Here is a 6,000-nt window from a genome sequence, read left to right on the forward strand (position 1 = left end):
GAAAATAGTTTCTAAGCTTTAATGGGTTAATATTGAATTAAGAAATAGGATTCAGGCCGGGCGCGGTGGCTCAAGCCTGTAATCCCAGCACTTTGGGAGGCCGAGACGGGCGGATCACAAGGTCAGGAGATCGAGACCACCCTGGCTAATACGGTGAAACCCCGTCTCTACTAAAGAATACAAAAAACTAGCCGGGCGACGAGGCGGGCGCCTGTATTCCCAGCTACTTGGGAGGCGGAGGCAGGAGAATGGAGTAAACCTGGGAGGCGGAGCTTGCAGTGAGCTGAGATCCGGCCACCGCACTCCAGCCTGGGCGACAGAGCCAGACTCCGTCTCAAAAAAAAAAAAAAAAAAAGAAATAGGATTCAGGTAAATTTGATAAAGGATTTCAGTGTTTCTGTGTCTGAAACAGGAATTCTGGAATAGCAAGGTCCTCTCTTAAGCTAAAATCCACAAGTTTATGGTCACAGGAATGATTTAAGTTACTGTAAAAAAAAAATAATAAGTTTAGGTATATCAGAGCTATTCAAAAGAGAGAAAGAAACCGACCTTTTCAGTCTGCAAAGTAATAATACCAGTTTGCCATGACCAATATGAAACAGCTAGAAATGGAAGCACCTGGCAACATTAAGCAAGTTATTGACATAATTCAACATATAAAGTCAAAGAAAAAAATACAGTATCTTTTATTTTTTAGAATGATTATATATTCTAAATATCTATTATTATTTGTTAATGAACATTGCTTTTCAATTTGAGTCAATAATAAATTGAACTAGCATAAATATATGCATATGTGCATGCATTTCTGTTGGTTATATACTTAGTAGTCAAAATTGCAGGTTTTATGATGTGTGTCTACTCAGATTTAAGAGATGCTGGCAAACACTTTCCCAAACTGGTTTTACCAATTTACGCTCCTACCAGCAGCATTTAAAAATTCAAGTTGCTCGCATTCTTATCAGTACTTTCTATAGCCAACACAATTTTACTATTACCATTTCAGGTAGAGCATAGTGATGTCTCATTTTGGTTTTGATTTGTACCTTTCTAAGAGCTAATGGGATTGAGCAGTTTTCATACATTTTTGGGGTACAATGTCTTTTATAGAGGCTAGGAAGCATTTGATATGATTAAACAATTTCTGATATTAAAACTCTTCATAAAATAGGGATAAGAGGATGTGTTCTTATTTTGTAAAGAGCTATCTTAACAAGTTGGATCAACATGATTAATGTAGGATTATCTCCATTCAAATAACAAAAAAAGACATGATTGATAAGAATTAGCTAATGCATGTGGATGAGAAAATAAGAGGTAAAAGTAAGGAAAAGAAAGTTATAAAAATTATTGTTATTTGTAGTTTATACTATTACCCCCAAAAATAGCGTTCACTAGGAAACTCATTAGAAATAACAGAAGAGAGTCATTCAAAAAACGTGCACACTTACCCAGTTTAGCGTGGGGATACATTCCTAGATGTTAGGGCTCTAACTGAACTTACTTATATGGGGTCCTGTAGTTTCTATGGAGATGTAGTATAGGTATTGTACTTAAGTGATTGCTTAACCCTCAGTTTTAGCAATGTTTAGAATGTCCTTCAAAACGTCAAAGACTTCTACCAATCCTCTAATTTTCTTTATTCTCTGCTTCCTCAAATATTTCCTTAAAAGCATCACAAATTGGCAGAAAATGTGTGTCCTCAGCTCCTTTCTGATTCTCTGCCCTTGTTGGTACCATAGCTTTGGAAGTCAATACATATAAAAATGATTTACTAGAACTTAAGACAAAAACTGGAAGGAGAGGCTGAGACAGAGAACACAAGAACAACACACGTTGTGGAACCACTCAGCTCACAATGGTTTGGACTTTGCTTATTGCTTGCATACACCAGTACACAAGTACACCAGTACATCACTGGTGGAACATATGATGGCGCTCAGTGCATGAAGAAAAGTCCTATTAACAGAATATCATAGGTGAATATGTAAATACCTGTTACACATATAGCATATTCTACTTTTTAAAATATCATAAAGACAAACAGCAAATGGGAGATATAATATACCTCATTATATTATAAAATTAATAAAATATTATAACTTTATACAAATGTTAACATGAGATCACATGATAATAGCCAAAAGATCTCAAGTGCAGTAGCAACAAAATATACATAATACTATAAATAAACGGAAAAGGAAATATACAGAAGTAATGTGAAGAAAATACTCAACAAAGTGAAGACAAAAAAGAAGGCTTGAAAATGAAAAGGGCTGGCTGGGTACAGTGACTTATGCTTGTAATCTTAGCACTTTAGAAGGCTGAGGCGGGAGGATTGCTTGAGCCCAGGAGGTCAAGACCAGACTGGGCAATGTAGTGGGACCCTGTCTCTATTTAAAAAATGCAAAAATTACCAGGTGTGGTAGTACATGCCTGTAGTCCCAACTACTCAGGAGGCTGAGGTGGAAGGGTCACTTGAGCCTGGGAGGTCAAGGCTGCAGTGAGCCATGATCGTGCCACTCCAACCTGGGAGACAGAGTAAGACCATGTCTCAAAAAAAAAAAAAAAGGAAGAAAAGAAAAAGCTAGCCGGGTGTGGTGGCACACACCTGTAATGCCAGCTACTCGGGAGACTGAGGCAAGAGAATCGCTTGAACTCGGGAGGCAGAGGTCACAGTGAGCCGAGATTGTGCCATTGCGCTCCAGCCTGGGTGACAGAGTGAGACTCCGTCTTAAAAAAATAAAATTCATATATAAATAATGAAAAGGATAGGAAATTCAATACTATAAAGATGTGAATTCTTCCTAAATATAACCATGAATGTTGGAGAGTAACCAAGCTAGAGAATTACAATCACTTATCTCAAAATAGAAAAAGGCAGGACAGTAAGCATGCCTCCATGGCAAGAGAAAATACCCTTAAACATAACAATATTTACAATCATGACCGATTATGTTTCCACTATTCTTCACCTGACTAGGCATGAATAATAAGCCTGAGAAAGAAGATTAATCTTTCTATGAATAAATGAAGTCTTTCCTTAAGGAAGCTGTAAATAGGAAGAGCTTCCAGATTAGTCTTCTAGAGTCTGAAACAGAGATCAGTACATATAAATAAGACTTGCCTTTGTAGGTGGAAACACTATTGCTTGCATTAAGCACAACACTTCTTTCCTTGGCACAGATGTGTCCCAAGCAAAACTGAACATCTTCAAACACACCAACCTCTTCAGGACAACTGAGCACTAGATAAAGAACAATCGCTCAGAGTCTCTCTCTAAACTCTGCAGTTAGTTGCAAGAGCCAGTGTACCAAGGAGAGGCCATGAATGACTTCAATCAAAGTCCTTTGCTATAAAGAATGAAAAGTGCCTGTAGGACTTTTGTTCACAGGGATATTTGCAGCAACTGGCAATTATTACTGAGTTATAATTGACTTAGGTTGTAGTCCTGATATAAGTTGTCTTAAAATAACTTCTTTCAATAGAAATATTCCCGGTTTTTGCTATATGATAGAAAATTTTCAACTGAAATATCACTTTACCAACATGAAATTTCAAAATAATATGTGTAACTGTGAAACCAAGGGTACAAAACAACTCAAATTTTACCCCTCTGCATTTCACATACTAGTTATCCCAGACCCTGTTTGTCTTTAAACTGTTAATGGTAGAATAACTTTAGAAATATGAATTGCATAGTGATTAATACATAGATATTTAATTTTAAACATTCTTGATTGAATTCCTGACCCCTGTTTATAAAATGACATTAAAATCTCCTAGGAGACTTCATTGTATAACAATTCTTAAGAATCATGCTATACTGTGGAGAAGGAATATTAATGCCATCAAGTACAAATCATTAAAATAAAACAGGGGCGACTTTTTTCCTATCTTTGAGAAAAAAATTTCCCACTGCCACAGAGAAAATAGGCTAGAACAAAAGTATTACACATGTAGCAGGAGAAAAACTTGTTAAAGGAGGGACTGGCAGAAGGTGGTTTCCAGTTTAAACTAATGAAATAAAAATAGCTCTGCCACTTCTCCTGCCTGGAAAAAAAAAATTCAAAGATGCCAGAAAATGCCTAAAATCCTGAACAATAATATATGAAGAAAGCCTGGGAATATTGTCCCCACAGTTAGGGAGAATGCCACATGAGGATTCCTGCTCAGTACACTTGGGACAGAGCAGAATTCTTTGTAGTGGAATCCCCCCGGAGGCAAAGCAGCCACTGCCTCCTGTAGGAGGAGAGGCCAGATCTAGGCTGCCTGGACCTCTCTGACCTCTTTTGACAATGCGGGAATGGAAGACGTTTTCAACCAGCAATGCATAGACACAACGTTTCTGTAAGAAGCAAGCTACTGATGTGCGATTAGAGGCAAAACCTTGCATCATCTCACAGCCCTGAGCTGCCAATTTCTGTAATCTGGAGTTGTGAAAGCTAAGGTAAAGGTAAACACACTAGAAAACTATATAATATGGAGATTCATGGGAAAAATGGTGCAACTTCTTCCCACCAGGTTAGAATCATGCCACAAGGCAAAATGTCAGTGAGAAAACTTTCATAGACAACATCTTGTAATCCAGTTGCTCCTCAGGTACACTCCCTAGCCCATACCTCCAAATAGACCAGAAATAAGTCCATTCAAAGCAGAAATAACCAAGAAGGAGCCAGTACACAAAAAGAAGAGGAAGAAAAATAACATGGCATATGAAAGATAGATAATCAAATGCCAGAAAGATTATATGAAGAATGAGATTGAAATTGATTTTTTTAAAACTTCAAATGAATTTTACACATACACAGACACACAATCCCTGGGAAACATGGAGAGTTGGAAGGGTTCACGAAAGCTGATGCAAAATGAGCTGGCAGAGCTCAAGAAGAAAAATGAAAGAGAAGAACAATATCATCACAAAAATCATGGGCACATGGAGAACAGACATAAAAAGATAACAGATGTTGCTGAAAACACAACTCAATGTGAGATAGCAGGCTTGAGATAACTGAGCAAAGTAAAATAATAGAGAAAAAATAAATATGGAAGACAGGCAACATGATCCATCATATGCATATTTGGCATTGCTGAAGAAGAAAACAAATGCAATAGAAAAAAGTTCAAAAATACAATTAAACTAAAAAGAAGGAGGCCCTCCATTCAATTTAGATTCTCTTGGCTTATTTTATTCCTATCAAGTCTTGCCTTTGATTTATCAAGTTTTAATTCATTGCCTTTTCTTCTTCTTCACTTTTCTACATTCTATTATTTTATTGATAATCTTCAAATTTTTAATGTATAAATTTTTATTATTTTTAAGTAGTTCTAAAATTATTGGTGTCTGTTTCTCAACCAAAGATATAGAACAATTTAGCTTCTCTCCAAATAGTTTCCATTCCAGATAACATGCCATGTCTACTATTTCATTTCGTTTTGCTTTAAACACCATCAAATTGCTTTTTAAAAAATTGTTGCTATTGCTTTTAGGAGTAATACTTAGGTAGATTTTTCTAAGAGGTTTTACCCATTTCTCTTCTCACCATGGCTTTTTAGATCTGTTGCTTCATGTGGGCTTATTTTCTTCCTTCCTGCAGTATGGCCTTTATAGTTCTAATAGTAAAGGTCTGTGGATATTAAACCCTGAGTCATTTAACGCAGAAATTTGTCTTTATTTTGCCCTCACTACTAATGATTATGTAGTTGAGTCCAAGCTTGTACCACTCACAGCACGACAGCCAGTTAGCTGAGAGACGAAGTGTTGTGGCAAGGCAAGTGACTTTAAGAGGGCCAGCTAGGCCGGGCATGGTGGCTCACACCTGTAATCCCAAAACTCTGGGAGGCTGAAGCAAGTGGATCATTTGACCCCAGGAGTTAGAGACCAGCCTGGGCAACATGACAAAACCCCATCTCTACTAAAAAATACAAAAATTAGCTGGGCATAGTGGTGCACACTTGCAGTCCCAACTACTCAGAAGGCTGAGGTGGGAGGATCACCTA

Source organism: Rhinopithecus roxellana, chromosome 21, assembly GCF_007565055.1.
Source record: "Rhinopithecus roxellana isolate Shanxi Qingling chromosome 21, ASM756505v1, whole genome shotgun sequence".
NCBI classification, from domain to species: domain Eukaryota; kingdom Metazoa; phylum Chordata; class Mammalia; order Primates; family Cercopithecidae; genus Rhinopithecus; species Rhinopithecus roxellana.